At 39.1% G+C, this 17,134-nt stretch overlaps 1 pseudogene; it reads right to left on the reverse strand.

The window, feature by feature from the left end:
* Positions 1-1,707: 1,707 nt before the first annotated feature.
* LOC109102685 lies at positions 1,708-10,406 on the reverse strand (annotated as a pseudogene).
* Positions 10,407-17,134: the final 6,728 nt, after the last annotated feature.

Consider the following 17,134-nt stretch of genomic DNA (forward strand, 5'->3'; position numbering starts at 1 on the left):
CAGGGGCAGCTGTGGCCTAATGGTTAGACAATTGGACTTGTAACCAGAAGGTTGCAGGTTCGAGTCTTGGTGCTGGCAAGAGTTGTGGGTTTGTGGTTTGTGATGAATGAACAGTGCTCTCTTCCACCTTCAATACCCATGGCTGAAGTGCCCTTGAGCAAGGCACTAAACCCCCAGTTGCTCCCTGGGTGCTGGATATAGCTGCCTATATATATAATTATAGCAAATAATAGTAAATAAATTAGAAATGCATAAACCAAGTTAATCAAATTCTTTGAAAATTATTACAATAAATAAATAATTAAATAAAGTACATGTAACACTAGCACCAGGGGATCCACTGACTGGCTGTTCATCCTGGGTATGCGAAAATCTTGAAAACATTTTTTTTTTTTAAACAAGTACATAAATAAACAAAACACAAAGATATTTTAAAGCCATGTTCAAAATTTACTCACCCTCATACTTTAAAAAAATTTTGTGTGTGATATATTTTTATATTTTTATATAGTGTATGTGTAACACTAGCACCAGGGGATCCACTGACTGGCTGTTCATCCTGGGTATGCGAAAATCTTGAAAACATTTTTTTTTTTTAAACAAGTACATAAATAAACAAAACACAAAGATATTTTGAAGCCATGTTCAAAATTTACTCATCCTCATACTTAAAAAAAATTAAGATTCATCAGATGTGTGTGAGGTTGTTTGTTTTTGCATACAACACATGAAAAGTACATTTTGCAATATATATATATTTTTAAATTGATTTATTTATTTATACATTCATATTTTTATTTTCAATACTTTGCACTTTAATATCAACTTTCTAAATGTGTTTTAAGAAGTCCCTATGTGTAACTGATGACACATTTAAATGTGGTATGTTTAGTTATGTTATAAAAAAGTACTCTGTACCAATAAAATTTACAACACTGTACATTTTGCTAACAAATTATATGCTATATCTATTAAGGTTAACTGAAACTGTTAAGTTTTCGTCCATATCAAATGATTTTGGGGCATGTGACCACTGCAGGCTGAGCCAGAGGGTGTTATACACACACACACACAAAAAAAAAAAAAGACAATGGGGTAAACATTAATGGTGATTTTACAGGATGGAGGAATTTGCACATGTGTCAAACCCATCCATATGCTCTAATCCACGGCTGAGTATATTTTGAGCCTGTCCAAATATCCTTATTTGCAGTCTTGGCCACTTGTGAGCGTTTATACTTGAGAACGTGTGCAAAGGAAGTAAGTGCACAACAAGACTGTCCCAGGTCCAAAAAATTCCAAAGCAAACTAAATCCACACTCTCTATGCTAACTATTCGAATCTCTCAAGATGTCACGGAAGCCTTTCTAGTGTACTAAGGTAAATATTAATGATAATAAGATATAGCATATAATTTGGTAGTAAAATAATAAAGTGTTGCACATTTTATTGGTGCAAAGTTTAGTATGTATATATTTTTTTACAGTTGAAACTGCTTTTTATAACTTATTTAGACACACCACAAATGAAATCATTAAATTGTGTCGTCTGTTATAGGGGCTACTGAACATACATTCAGAAATCTATTTAAAAATGCATTTTAAAATGTAAGCAGATGAATTACATGGCCAAATACAGGAAATACATCATGTAAGCAGAGGAATTTTAAAGTCTGTGGAGTGAAGGTTGTGTGTCAGTCTTCACAGGTATTGCACACCGTGAGTGTCACGCAGAACATGTTGGATTACTTAAGAGACGAGTTAAAAACTACTTAAGTAGTAAGTAGATTTTATTTAATTTTGAAGTTTAAGAAAATACTGTATTTTTTTATTTATTACATGCAGTTTAAAGATATCTGTAAATGAAAATATGTTATATATATATAAATAGCCTTTGAACGTGAGGAAGAAGTTACAGCCTGAGGCAGTCAGTGTGTACTCTGAGTAGCTTTATGTGGTTCTGCTGCTGAAGCTGTGAATATTTAAACAGAAGACTGACAGACTTTTAGCCCTGTCACCTACTATTATCCACACTCAGTGAACACAGGGGATACATTTGCTTCAAATTGTTTATTAAAAATTCTGAAGTCTTATTCTATCAATAATATAGCACTGATTATGTATTTCACAGTGTTAAAGGTGTCAGCTAGTTGTTACAAAGGTAATCTACTTACATATTGTATTTTTTCCCTCACTTAATTATTATTATTATTTATTTATTTTTCTAATAGTTTTCTACTATAGAAATAAAAATCTAAAAATGGAAAGAAGAATCCACAATACTGTATTTAAATTTTGTTTACAAAGAGTACCTCAGCTGTATCGTTCAAGTCAATCCCTTCCATGAAAAAAGCCCACATATGTCCACGTGTTCATATGTGATAACATGAGTTTCACACATTCACAACATGATTTTACATTTCACATGTGATTTTAACATGTGATTGCACATGGGAAGGTTGTGTGGTTTGTTTATGTGGACTTACCTAATTACACCTACCTATTTTTTTTAATTTTTTTTGTTTTTGAGCCAGATTAGGTACAAATAGAACTCTTTCAAAATGTTAATTATTTTTATAAACCACATTAAAAATGTCTCACATACATATATTACAGATTTATGCTGAAAAACGCAATAATCAATAAGGCATGTCCCTGTATTTCATATGTATCTGAATAAAAAATAAATAACTGCAGGGATATGCTAATAAAGACTATTATTCTCTGTAAAACATCATGACAACTGCCAGAATCCCTGGAATGATGTTTATTGTTGTCCCTGATCCATTTGTGAAAGAGATCCTGAAAAGCAAGTTCTTAATCTCTCAAGGCGAAAGTGATGGGAGGTGAAGAAAGTGAAGTCAATGCCAGCCTTTGCCCAGCTCCTGTCCAAAAAATCTCAGCTTTTCTCTGGGTGAGGTTGCGCTTTGTCCCGCTGAAAGAGCAAAGTCAGCCCTTTCCTAAAACGGTGGTCCCGCACACTATAAATAATCACATTGCAGCAGCTATTGCTTGTCAGAATCCAAAATGCAAAAAAGGAGAAGTTGCACCAGGTGTAACCCACTACGTTCCCCAGCACAAATACTGCGATAGGAGAGAATGAGGCTGTGAAGGCAAAGGTTAGGATCCCAATGGTTTTAGCTGCTTTGATATCAGAAAAAGAGGGCCTGTGGGGACACCCGCCGACTCCTGCATCTGTGCCAAGACTTCCCTCAGAGAGCAGCTTTCGTTTGCGGGAGTATCGGCGGATACTGGTGAAGGACAAGATATTGACTGCTAATGTCCCACCCAGTAAACTGAAGTCAAAGGCTGGAAACAGCAGAAGGATGTTTGCATCTGGTGGCAACTGATGTCCGATTAGTAAGGGTGCATAGTTGCACATGCGGCTGCATTCATTGTACTCTAGCGTGAAGCTGTTGCTCAGCATGAGCGGAGCCATTGCCAGTAAGAAGCTGCCAGCCCAGGACAAGACAATTAGGAAAAGGGTGCGATGCCGTGTCACAAGAGTGTCTTTATGCAGCGGACGCAGGATTGCCACACTGCGCTCCACTGTCATCAGAAAGATGGTACTAATTGAGACAAAAGTGCATCCAGCAAAAACTGGACCTATCAGCATGCAGGGTTGCCAAGGTCCTGATCCACCCTCCAGTGAGGCTGTTGAAATGCCCTGGTACCACAGCGGTGGAGTGCTGGTCACCATCAGAAAGATTTCAGTGTATACAGAAAATGGCACCACCAACACTCCAACCATCATGTCAGCGAAGGCCAGGGACACTGCAAGACAAATATAAAGTACAGCAAATTGCTCAGAATCCACCAGACTTTTTCTTTGCACTAGAGATATGCTTTCCTGCTGGACTTGACGTAACTGAGTGCGGCACAGGATAAATTTGGAAAAGTGCGGATATGGGAGGAGAAAAGTTCAGGACAAAGCATGCACATGCTGAATGTAAACAAAGCTTATTGTGTTGATTATGTTTTGGGGAAAGCATGCACATGCGTTGTGCCACTGATGTCACATGGACTGTTTTACTGATGTCCTTGCTATGTTTCTGGGACTGAGAACATTGCAGTTGTGTTGCTGTCTATTGCAGTGTCAGAGAGCTCCCAGATTTCATCAAAAATATCTTAATTTGTGTCCAAAGATGAAAGGAGGTCTTACAGGTTTGGAACGACACGAAGGTGAGTAATTAATGACAGAATTTTCATTTTGGGGTGAGCTATCCCTTTAAGATATTTTTGATGAAATCTGAGAGCTTTCTGACCCTGCATAGACATCAACACAACTATCGCATTCAAGGCCCAGAAAGGTAGTAAGGACATCATTAAAATAGTCCAATGCGACATCAGTGGTTTAACCTTAATTTTATGAAGCTATTTTATTGATGTCCTTACTTTGGATGTGGTAGTTGCGTTGCTGTCTATGCATGGTCAGAAAGCTCTCGAATTTCATAAAATAATTATATATATATATATATATGTGTGTGTGTGTGTGTGTGTGTGTACGTCTATATAAAAAGGTTAATATTTCTAATGAAATTTCTGAGGGGGGAAAAACTGAGAACACTGTGGAATACATTTGCATGCCATCCTGAACATATTCTATATGTAAATTATTGTTGTTACCTTTGAGGTAGCCCTGAGGTGTTCGAGAATGCCGGGTCTGCATGAAAACAGTAAGCGTCACCACATTTCCCACCACAATGGCAAAGGCCAGGCTAACCATGAACATAACCGCCAGCGTTCGGTTTAGTAGTCCACAGCAGCAGGCTGTGCAAAGAGGTGCCAAGTTTGTCCGCACCTTGAGATTCACTCACTGTCTGATTAGCAGTCTCCATTATCCCAAGCTGAGGTCCTGGTTCCTTGGGTACACTAAAGATGGCCAGTAGTGAAGCCTTGGTACAGTCTTCATGCTTCTAACAGGCAGCGATATAAATAAGTCAAGTCATTATTTTGGGTGGTTCTTTTGTTAGCCGTGGATCACAACCCTGTAAAAGAGCAGAGAAAACAATCTGCATGGTTTGTACAATTAAACATAAATACACTGTAATTAAAGCTTATTATTACGCTTGTATTACACTTGTTGTTGAAAGGGTGATGATAACAATCCTGTGTAAATGTATGCTTGCAAATCAGTCTCCAATATTATGTTGAATTGGTAACAGCAAATATACAGAGGGAGAATATTCAAAAGGTGGATTGCCAAACATATTTAACAAACAATTAAAGTGAATAATGGCTTAATAGTCTCATTAATATACTTCTTTTAAATTAAGAATGGTATTATCTTAATTGAATTTACTGAGTTTACTAAGTAAACAACTTATATTGACAAGTATACATAAAATTAGAGGTGTATTTGGCCAACGCTTGTACTTAATCTAATTAATATTTCTAGTTAAGTTCTACATATACTTGGCTTGTAATTGTGTACTGTAATTTTATACAGTAGCCTAATGGATGCATGGCATATATATATATATATATATATATATATATATATATATATATATATATATATATATATATATATATATATATATATATATATATATGTAGTGTTTTGAGTTTGACCATTCCAGCAAACTTTACATTTTCCAAGAAATTATATTTTATTTTTATTTTCATTTTTCACCATACATGTCATTATTAACAAACTTGTAGGACTATACGGAAACTGTGTATTTTTATTTTGGTTTAAAAATATTGTATAGTATTTTATGTTGTGTGATGTCATTTCCTTTAATTGAATTGCCCAATCGCGTCCCGCTCTCGTCAGAACAGCTTTGGACTTGAGCGAGACAGGTACGTTGCAAATGTGCTCCGTGACAAGGAGTTAAAATATATCACATTGAGTTACAATTGTGGTTGATATCAGTGGATGACATGTTTAGATGCTGGATTGAGTCAAATAATCTGTTCGTTTGGCGTTATTTTTCAGTATATTGTGAGTTTTGTGTTAATGAGCTGTTAATGAGTTGATTCAAGTTACCGCCCGCGCCTTTTTTTATTGGGGGTATTTTTCTGATAATTTTGTTCTTAAATAAAATGATAAAAGTGGATTATGTTCTTAAAACGTCATGCAGTTAAACTTTGTTTAAAGTATATCGTCATTTTATGTTTTCATTTTATGTATTTGTAGCTATGTATCATCTTTGAGTCGTTAATCAGCTGCAGTTACAGTATTAATGGGGACAGAGGTTCACTTTTCTCTCTCTTCTCGCAACTCTCGCAGAACAAAGAACAAGAGAGTGTTTTTGTGTGCCGTTAATCCCTGTCCTGTCTTTTAATAAACTGCAGGTATGTAATTGTTACAAAATAACCACTATACGATCACATGTCATTGTAATGTTAGATTTAAATAATTTTTTCTTCTTTTTGCAAAGTATGAAATTGTATGTGTGTAGAAATATAATAATATTGAATATTATTTTATATTATATTGAGAATATATTTACCTTATTGACTTTGTCTAAGGTTGTATTGTATATGATGTCTAATACATGTGTTGAATGAAGATAAGTGAAACAAGACACTGTATGTAGTAAGTTTATTGTTAGAAATGGTCAGAACAGCTTTGGACTTGAGCGAGACAGAACAAAGAACATATGTATACATACATACATACATACATATATATATATATATATATATATATATATATATATATATATATATATATATATATATATAAGGCATTTTTGTGGCTTAAGCTAAGCCCCGTTTGTGAAACCGGGCCTCAATTTAATTGGCGAGGCTCATGGAAATTTCTTTGTACCAATAGCTATTAAAGATGTTTGCTTAGACATGCATCACTGTTGCTATTGGTCATATAGTATTGTTATTTTAAAATGCTATTTTAACAAACTCCTCTAAATGTATTTAACTTAATAGCGTTATTTGGGAAATGCAATGCGAATTTGATTGTAAGGAAGTGGAATTACAATGAATAGAAATTCAGGACAAACTTAGAATACTGGCTTGTTTGAGAATTTAATGGTAGATATATAAAGAACTATGCACAGGCAAGGGCCATTCATATTTTCTTCTATTTTTAGGTAATGTAGCTTTGAGTACATTGTTTCTGGGAGATTAATAGTGCTGCAGAAAAAAAAAACATGAACTAAAATAAAAACCTATGAATATATTACAATTAGAAAGGTGTTTCTGGCCATGATGGCAGTAATGGCATCTGTTCAGTCTTATAATTCTTGCAACATCTCTTCAAATAGAACCCTGACATTAGCCACGACTGCTTTCAGTGCTTTTAAACAAGCAGAACCCTGCTGGGAGTTAGACTCCAGCTCTCAGCATACTAAAAGAAATTTAGCATGATAAATATTATGTGAACATTAAAATAGAAAGCTCTGCTGGGGCTTCTTGGCAGTTATGACAGCATCTCAGCTGGACACCAACACACACAGCCAAACTCATACACTCTCTCTCTCGTTCTCTCACTATCTGTCAAAAAGTTTTACATCTTTTACTACACATGCATTTAGTAGGAAGTAGGCCAGGGTTTCTTCTAATGAATCCAGCCAGGACATTGCATTTGCAGTGTCTAATCCATTATGAATTAGATCTGTGAGATCAGAATCAAACTTAAACCTTCAAGTGTGGTTCGTTTCACATTTGGTGAAAGTTGGAAATGATCTGCTGAAACTCTACCAAAAGGTAAAATTTAACTGATGCTCAAAGTGTGTATATATCTTTGTTTCCAAACCCAATAAGCTGCCTTGTTATTAAAAAAAAAAAAAAAAAAGATTCATTTTAACAATAACAGACTGTTAATAATGGTAAGTTATCTTACAAATGAATATACATGAAAATGTGTAATAGATCTAATAAGTATGTAATATTGTAATATTGTGTAATACCACTGCAAATAATGTACACTTTTTGAAAGAATAAGAAATAAACGTTTAACCGATATTTAAAGAGGAGAATTTAGAAATACACCAGTGGCTGTAAAGTGAACTGCAACTTATTTACTTGTGCTCACATCTACTACTGTATGTACACAGAGCTAAAACATACTGTTTTTTACTTAGTATACTTGTGGACATAGCCTCTGTCATAAAAAACACATATAACACAAGAATAGTAACTTGTGAGACTCTATTTTTCATGCTTGTTGTCCCTTAAATTGCTGTCTATGTAGACAGCTTACTAGGTTTTGGAATAGACTGTGTTGAATGTGACTCAGAATTGTGAAGGATAAATTGCATTTAGCCTAGATTTTGTAGACATCTTTGTTTTGTTGCATGATCTGCATCATTTATTTAGTGAATCAGCATAGCGTAGATAGTGCTTAAAAATAAACTGTGCTTTCAGCAGGAGCAATTCATTCATCCTTCTGTTTCTATTCATTCAGTTTCTAATTCATGTCAGTATTTCCTCCTCCAAGTGAACACTTAACCTAATAAGAGTTTTGTATCGCTCTCCAACCACTCATTACTTTGCCATAACTTGAGAAAGGCTGAAAGCTGAAACATATTTAGCATATAGCACTTAGGACTGACAATCATATTGTGCCACTATATATGCAGTTATACATAAATACGCTGCAGACTAAGAGACATTGCTTTGACCAAAATTTAATACAGCATTACATGTATATTTCACAGAGAACAGTCCCATAGTGAATTGCTAATAAACGTACATTTCATTCAATACTGTAAAAGTATACTGATAGCGCTGATTCTAATTAAAATGTAGTATTTCACCTAATATTTGTGTGCTGCATGTATACCATGCTTAATAGAGTGTTGTGTCGCTAACTTAGTAACATTCTAATGTCAAACTCTTCATACTAACATATTAAAATCTGGGCAGAACCAATCGGGTGTGTGGAATTCTTTCTTGTTTAGATCATTCTTAATCAGTGGTTTTAAAACCGGTCCTGCGAGCACCTCCAGCACTGCACATTTTCAGTGTCTCCCTTATCACACCTGATTCAACTCATCAGCTCATTAGTAGAAACCGCAAGACCTGAAATGGGTGTGTCAGATATAGGGAGAAATACAAAATGTTAGGTCCTAGGGGTGCTTGCAGGACCGGTTTGAAAAACACTGTTCTAAATTAAATGCAATTTATGAAGCATTTAGGTAGACAGACCGCAAAGCAGCTAACTAAGTTTTGGAACAGGGCCACTCTGTCAGCCAAAAGCAATACACAGTAAATATTGTGCATAATTTAAGTGATGGTGGAAGTGAACTGTAAACAAATAAGATTCTTTAGTATGTCGTGACAGCAAATAGCTTTATATGGAAGTCCCTATAGTTCCAGACCGACTAAGTCTAACCTCTGTATCCAGGGCTAGAGAAGACAGTCAACTGGAATAATGGAGTGACCAGTGCTGGACCCTGAAGCCCCGGGGGCCTGTAATTCTCATGGACTGTGAGTGTGTGTCTGTCTTAATCTTTCTGTCCAGCCTTTAATCTTTCAGCCTCTGCTTTTAAATACTTATTTCAACATCGTGCTCATGTTTTTTTCACACTTTCACTCCACCTCACTTAATCAATTTAGTTTATTGCTAAATGTGTATGCACTGCTTTCAATAGTTTGTTTCTGAGAAGGTATTTTATACCATACAGGGATCGGCGATATCACGTCGGTGACCGACGAATTGGGATCTCACTTCGAGAGACCAATCTACTTCGAATGTAAACTAAACAAGCCAATGGACATTGGCATGCAATGATTGCATCCAGCTGCTGCCGATCACAGCATGAGCAAAAAAAGACAGCCGGTGCAAAGCATACCAGGTTTTCGCTAAGGAGCCAAGCTGGTGACCCGGCCACTCAGCGGTGGTACAGCAGCCATGGCGATGGGATGGAACGGAATGAAAGATGTTCCCATTCAGTCGGTCACTCTCGACATCACATTGGTGACTGACAAATTGGGATGCCTACCAAAGTGCCATGGATGCTGCCCCTTCCAGTGCCCCATGCGAGCCTCTTGTACCCTTTTTGGGTGTAGGGCGGGGCTCGCAACAAGAAGACCAGTCACTGTTGTCGTAGCACTACCCACTCTCCAGAGAGCTCTCACTCTGATGCAGTGATCAACATCCGGTCGTCGGAAGGAGCACCGAAGGATACCGCTGGTACCTCTTTGAAGAAGGCCCAGCAGGTTCCTTTGGCGACTCAACTGATTGCAAAGAGTGATGGTCCCCCGAGGATTGGTTCCTTGAGGGGTTTGCCACCACTGTAATCCTCAGACTGCCCGAAGTAGTCCTTGCCTGGCTGCTGCCAGGACGAACACTAGATCACGGCAGAGGCAACGGAGCTTCGACCACCCTGGAGGAAATGGAACCTGGCCTGCAGCTCCGAAATTGGTGATCTTCCGGCAATGGGAACATGACTCATCCACGAACGCCACCTCAGCGTGTTTAATGCCCAGACACATGAGGCAGCGATTGTGACCATCACCCAGTGCCAGGTAACGACCACATCCAGAAACACACGGATGAAATGGCATCTTTAAAAAGATTGTGAGTCGTATTTAATAAGGAGAAGCCATGTACTCTTTTAGAGAAACTGGCTCTTTCAGGGAAATGCTCTTTAACGTGCTGAGACGCACAGGGGAAACGGCCGCTTGCAGCATGACAGGGTGTAGTGCAGCCTGAAGTGCGCAACCCACTCTACACAGGAACAACCACCGCTGAAGCACCGTCTGCCAACACAAAAAGCTTCCTAGAGTGCGCTGAACTCATCGTCACACGCAAAGATATTGGCAGGAGCAGAACGTTGTGATCAGTGGCAGCTGGATGCAATCATCACATGCCAATGTGCATTGGCTTGTTTAGTTTACACTTGTATTAGATTGGTCTCTCGAAGCGAGATCCCAATTCGTCGGTCACCGAAGTGACGTTGAGAGTGACTGACTGAAAGGGAACTAATATGATTAAAAATTGTGGAACTTACGGCTCGCCACAGGACCTAAAATGTTTGTCTTATACAATAAATAAATAAGTATATATAAACATACACACATACAATCAAATATTATCAAGATTTACAAGCAAATGCCATGTGCAGGACTTTTCTTTCCTTGGTGCTGACTTGTGAGGGGCGTTTAATGGTTCATTCTCAATTCACATAAAAAAAATTACAGAAAATATGGCCCTTTCAGTAAAGATTCCCTTTATATTAATAGATAAACATGGTTTACAAGAAATATATATATATATATATTCCATCTACAGCAGTTGTTTTCATGTAATGCTCTTACCTGCATATTATATTCCTGAAAACTGTCTGAGTAGCAAAAGAACAAGGTAATACCCACTGTCAACCACCAGTCTTTGTCCAGTCAAGATGTACAATAAAGTCCAGTTTGATTCCCGACTGAATACAGTCTCCCATCAGAAAACAGCAGGCAACTCTCTCACACAAACATGGAAGATCAAGCTCACCTGCATTTGTAGCTTTTGAAATTATCTCTGTCAGACCACTGTCCTCCCCCGTTTTTCTTACCACCCCCTCCTTTGTCTCACTGTCCACGTTTTTCTTCTTCCCACTCTATATATTGCAGCCTCTCACTCCTTGTTGACCTAGTCTGTCTAAAACTCTCTCTCTCTCTCTCTCTCTCTCTCTCTCTCTCTCTCTCTCTCTCTCTCTCTCTCTCTCTCTCTCTCTCTCTCTCACTCACTCACTCTCTTTCTCTCAAACACAGCTGCAAGCTCAAGCATTACAGTTACATATGCATTCCACTCTCCTCTCCTCTCTCTCAGTGTGTTATTCTCTCTTTCCTCACAGTGGTCCATTTGCTATGAGACGGCCACTTTCGTCAACCTCAGATAAGCTGCTGTGAATCAATGGATCCTGACTGGCTCGAGTCTTGCACACCCATTATTGTTTTTCAGCAGAAAGGCCACTGCCTCATTCACTCTCTGTTCACCTCATCTTACAATATATTTTTCTTCCACAGCATTCATAAAAAAAAATACACACGGGCATAAATACACCTACAAAACACCTACAGATACAGTAGGGGGCATTTATTTATTTTTTTTATTTTATTTTTTACATTTAAAATTGAAAATTAAAAGAAAGCTTGAATGCAAATGTTTTGAATGGATGTACATGTCACCAGTGGATTAATCACCAAATGAGGCTATATTGTTAATTGCATTGTTTATAATGGCCTTCAACTTTTTTTTCTTCTGAATGTCGCCACAGTCATTAAATATTTAATCAAGCCTTCTTAATAAAATTACTTATGAAACATTTGCATATGTTCTTTTTAAATAGATTTCTTAAAGAACAAATTTTTCTCTTTTCACAAAAGTGCTGTTTATGCATGCAAAGAATGTAGTGCTATGATGCTAGGGAGTTGCTATGTATTTATTAAGGTGTTCTGAGTGAAAAAAGCATGTGTTTTTTTTAGTTGAATATATTTTTTATACATCAGGCTTTTATTGCTCATACTATATATAGCACAATATGGAGCCCATACTCATAGAGGCAAAAACACCTTAATGCACCTTGGTGCAGTTGCTGATATTTATATGACCAAAAAGTAAGCAAATTCTGAGAGCTTGTTATGTAAATCAGTGAGATGATAACAGTATTTATTATTAATATCAGTTCCCTTTCAGACATCACTCTTGACATCATGTTGTTATTGACCGACAAATTGGGATGTCGCTTAGAGAGACCAATCCACTTCAAGTGTAATTAAACGAACCAATGCACATTGGCATGAGATGATTGCATCCAGCTGCCGCTGATCACAGCGTGAGCATAAAAAGGCAGCAGGTGCAACGTACACCAGCTTTTCACTTTGGAGCCGAGCGATCACATTGTTTTTGCTCCAGACTACTCTACAGAGAGAAGAAGACTGAACAAGTTCAGTACGCTCTTTGGAACTCTTGGTGTTGGCGGTATGGTGCTTCAGCTGTGGTGGTTTCCTATGTCGAGTGGGTTGCACACATCAGGTTGCATTACCCCCTATTTGTGTTGCAGACGGCCATTTCCCCAGTCTGCTTCAGCACGCTAAAAGAGCTTTTTTCTCTAAAAGAGCATTCACGGGAGCATTCAACTCAAAGTTGCGTACGTATAAGCTATGCATTTCTAGATGCGGTCATTACCTGGCGTCGGGTGATGGCCACGATTGCTGCCTCATGTGTCTGGGCATTAAGCACATTGGGGTGGCATTCGTGGATGAGTCATGTTCTCATTGCAGGAAGATGACCATCTCAGAGTTGCGGACCAAACTCTGTTGTGTCAAAAGGGGTGGAGCTTCTTTGCCTCTGCCTTGATCTAGTTCTCATCATGGTGGCAGTTAGGCTGGGGCTACTTCAGGCAGTAGCACTGGCGGTCTGAGGGTAACAGTGATGGGAAAACCCTCCAGGGAACCAACCCATCGGGGCCCCTCACTCCTCTTGAACTCCGCAACCAGTTAAGGTGCCAAAGGAACGTGTTGGGCCCTCTACAAGGAGCATACCAACAGAATCCTTTGGCGCACCTCCCGAAGATTGGATGACGATCGCTGCATCGAAGGGTGAGCCAGAGCTTACTGGAGAGGAAGATTCGGCTGCGCCGCTGCCCTCCGGGACTGTGGAAATTTGTGTGTTGTATTGGTATATGACGGCTATGCTATCCTGGGCTGCCGTGAGAGTAGGGATTGAGTGGAGGTCTCCACCCTGTCCCGTGCCCTCACTGTTGGATGATTGGTTCTTCGGAGTGGTCCACGCTGGTTCTCAGTTCCCCGCCCCAGTGCCATTCTTTCCAGAGGTGCATGAGGAGCTTACCAGGTCATGGAAGGCACCTTTTTCCTGCTAACTCCTCCTCCCTCACCACTCCTGATGGTGGTGCCGCTTGGGGGTATACGGGGGTCACCCTGGTGGAGCGGTCAGTTGCGATACAGTTGTGTCCTTATATCACCTCCACCCGGCGGGGAAAATGTGCCTTCACTCTCGGGTTTGTAGGTATTCGTCTGGTCTGTCCGACAATGCTTATATGGCCAGTGGAGAAGATGCCTCCACCTAACATGCTACGGCATTATTGCAGGTTCTTCAGGCTAAAGCACTGAGGGACCTGCAGGAAGGTGGTCATGATCCTGAAGTTCTGAAAGAGCTCTGAACCGCAATTGACCTTGTGCTTCGAGCGACAAAGGTCACTGCGAGTGACCTGGGTCATGCGATGTCCACACTTGTGGTCCAGGACCGTCACCTCTGGCTGTGTCTGGTCGACATGAGGGATGCTGACAAGTTTGGTTCCTCAAGGTCCCTGTGTCCCAGACCGGCCTCTTCGGCAATGTAGTCGAGAACATGGCCCAGCAGTTCACGGCTGCACAGGAGCAGACTGAGGTGATCCGACACCTCCTGCCCTGGCGGGCAGTTGCTGCCTCCACCCACCCAGGTCGCTGCGTGCCGTTCATATTTTGGAACTGCACAATCGACGGCTGACGAGCTGTCACAAGCTGTGCTCCCCGGAGAATGGAGGCTCCATCCCCAGAAGGTCCAGCTGGCACTCAGCTGGCCGCGGGGTCTGCGCAAGTATGTGTTTCCCTCAGTGAGGTAGGACAAGGAGCAGGTCCTGCTTGTGGCGCCTCACTGGCCCACTCGGACCTGGTTCCCAGAACTAATGCTCACAGCTCCTCCCTGGCAGATTCCTCTGAGGAAGGATCTACTGACTCAGAGATGGGGCACCCTGAGTCCAGACCTCTGGAAACTTCATGTCTAGTCCCTGGACAGGACACGGAGGTTCTAGATGACCTACCCAAGGGGGTAGTTGACACCATCACTTTGGACCATCTATAAGACACGCTTAAGCCTTGAAGTTGAACCTGTTCATCGAGTGGTGTTCTTCTCATCAAGAAGACCCCCGAAGATGCCTGATCAGAGTCGTGCTGTTCTTTTTGCAGCAGATGTTGGAGTGAAGGTTGCCTCCCTACACTCTTAAAGTCTATGTTAATGCAATTGCTGCTTACCATGACCCCGTGGAAGGGAAGTCAGTAGGGAAGTCAGTAGGGAAGCATGACCTGGTCATCAGGTTCCTTAAGGGGGCCAGAAGGTTAAATCCTCCCGGCCCCCCTCTATACCCTCTTGGGACGTGTCTCTAGTGCTACAGCAGGGCCCATTTGAGCCTTTGCAGGCAGTTGAGCTGAAGTTTATATCAATGAAGATTCTGCTCCTGCTTGCACTGGCCTCCATCAAGAGGGTAGGGGACCTGCATGCAACAAGGGTGACGAATCATGCCTAGAGTTTGGGCAGGCTGACTCCTAGGTAATCCTGAGGCCCCGGCTCGGCTATGTGCCCAAGGGTCCCACTACTTCCTTCAGGCGGAGGCAGACCCAGTCCTAGCTTTGCTTTGTCCCGTCCAAGCCTTAAGATGGTACGTAGACTGGATGCAAAGCTTCAGGACCTCAGATCAGCTCTTAATCTGTGTGTTTAATAGAATATGCAAATAGAATCAGAAAGCTGTGCATATTTAAATGTAATCCTAGAAGAGTTCCTCCTGCAGGACCAGATGATTTTTGTCCAAGTAAGGGAAAGCCAACTTATAATGCACTTGCATTATTCTCTAAAGATTAAATGAAAAAGTGCTAACTGACTAAATTGGGCTAGACATTAATATCATGAATGATTAACAACCTCTCCTCTCTGGTATCAAATTGCATTTAGCATCCAAAAAGAAATGTGTACAGGACTGAAAAAATAAAAAAAATAAAATAAAAATCGTATATGTGCCAGTTAAGGTAATCCTATTAAGACTAGGCATATGTGTACTTTCCATTCTCCTGTTGGCAAAATGTATGAACACATTCTGCCAGTCCCCAAAATAAATATTGGTCAAAAACATTGACGCTGGCAAGCGCCATTAAGGGGATTGCACAATGGGTGCATTTCCCAAGCTCTGTCAATGAGGCCATATCTCTTTGATAATTTTTCACATTTTCAAGTAAAGCTGAGAGTGTTTGAGGTAGTTTTATTTATTTAGCAAATTAAGATTAATTACATTTTGGAATATTAATAATGTAATATGTACTTTTAAAAGTTATGTTGCCCATCACTGATGATAACATAACTTGAAGTAAAGAATTTTTAACCTTTTTTAAAATTAAAGTTAATTTTCATAATTCATAAGTCATTTATGATAGCAGTAAGGTCTTCAGCAAGAGCTGAAAGGTTATATTTTGAGTTTGGCTGCAGGCTAATGACGGCAGATATGACCCACTTTCATCTCTAATACACTTGTGAGATGGCATAGACTACTGCATGTCATTAATAATTCATTACATTTAAAACATTTCAGTTATCTGTCCTAAACATTTTGACCACTACACTACTGCACAAGCACTGCAGGGTGTCATGCAACTAATTGGCAAGTACTTATTAAAAACTGCTCATGTGGAATTGAAACAAGTCCATTTCAGTTGTCTCCATCTAGGCTGAAAATGAGAGCAAACACACTTTTTAATTTTTAATTTTAATTTTTTTTACCTACTTTTAGTATTAAAAACGGACTCTCTGCACTATAGCTTCTGACTTGAGAAATATTAAAAAACACTTCACAGTGAGATTTCATTTCTTTACTACATTAGTTACATTTACAAATACAAATCTATTTTTCTTATCTTTTATCTATCTGTTTCCTCTATCTAGTGTTGCCAGGAAATGTAATCTGTGTTAATGATGTGTTCACTCTAAAGACTGCATTACCACATTCTTGGGTAATATGGTTGTGCTTACAAAATGTGTTCGTAAAATGATGGTGAAGAGAATGATTTGGAGTCATCATTTGTATTATACTTGTCTAGAGTAAAACAAAAGCATTCATACATTCATAGTGTTCCTTGAGTATTCTTCACCTTCAATAAAGTCAAGATGGATTACATTTGAAAATACATGTAAAAAATGCACTAATCACATTAATGTTAGAGCACAAGTTTAGTTTAGCTTACTCAAAAAATATATCTGAAGTGCAGACTGCTATAACAGTGGAGAAACAGTATAAAATGTGTGGAAATACTATATAATGCAGCTTATACTAATACTTTCAGAAATCTACAAACACGTGAGTCTATGAAGAACAAGAAAATATTAACTTAAAAAATCTAAATCAATTTATCACAAAAAACAAAACAAAAAAACAAACAAACATTTTGGCCAAATGTAATTTTTCAGC

The sequence above is a fragment of the Cyprinus carpio genome, chromosome B7 (genome assembly GCF_018340385.1).
Source record: "Cyprinus carpio isolate SPL01 chromosome B7, ASM1834038v1, whole genome shotgun sequence".
NCBI classification, from domain to species: Eukaryota; Metazoa; Chordata; class Actinopteri; order Cypriniformes; family Cyprinidae; genus Cyprinus; species Cyprinus carpio.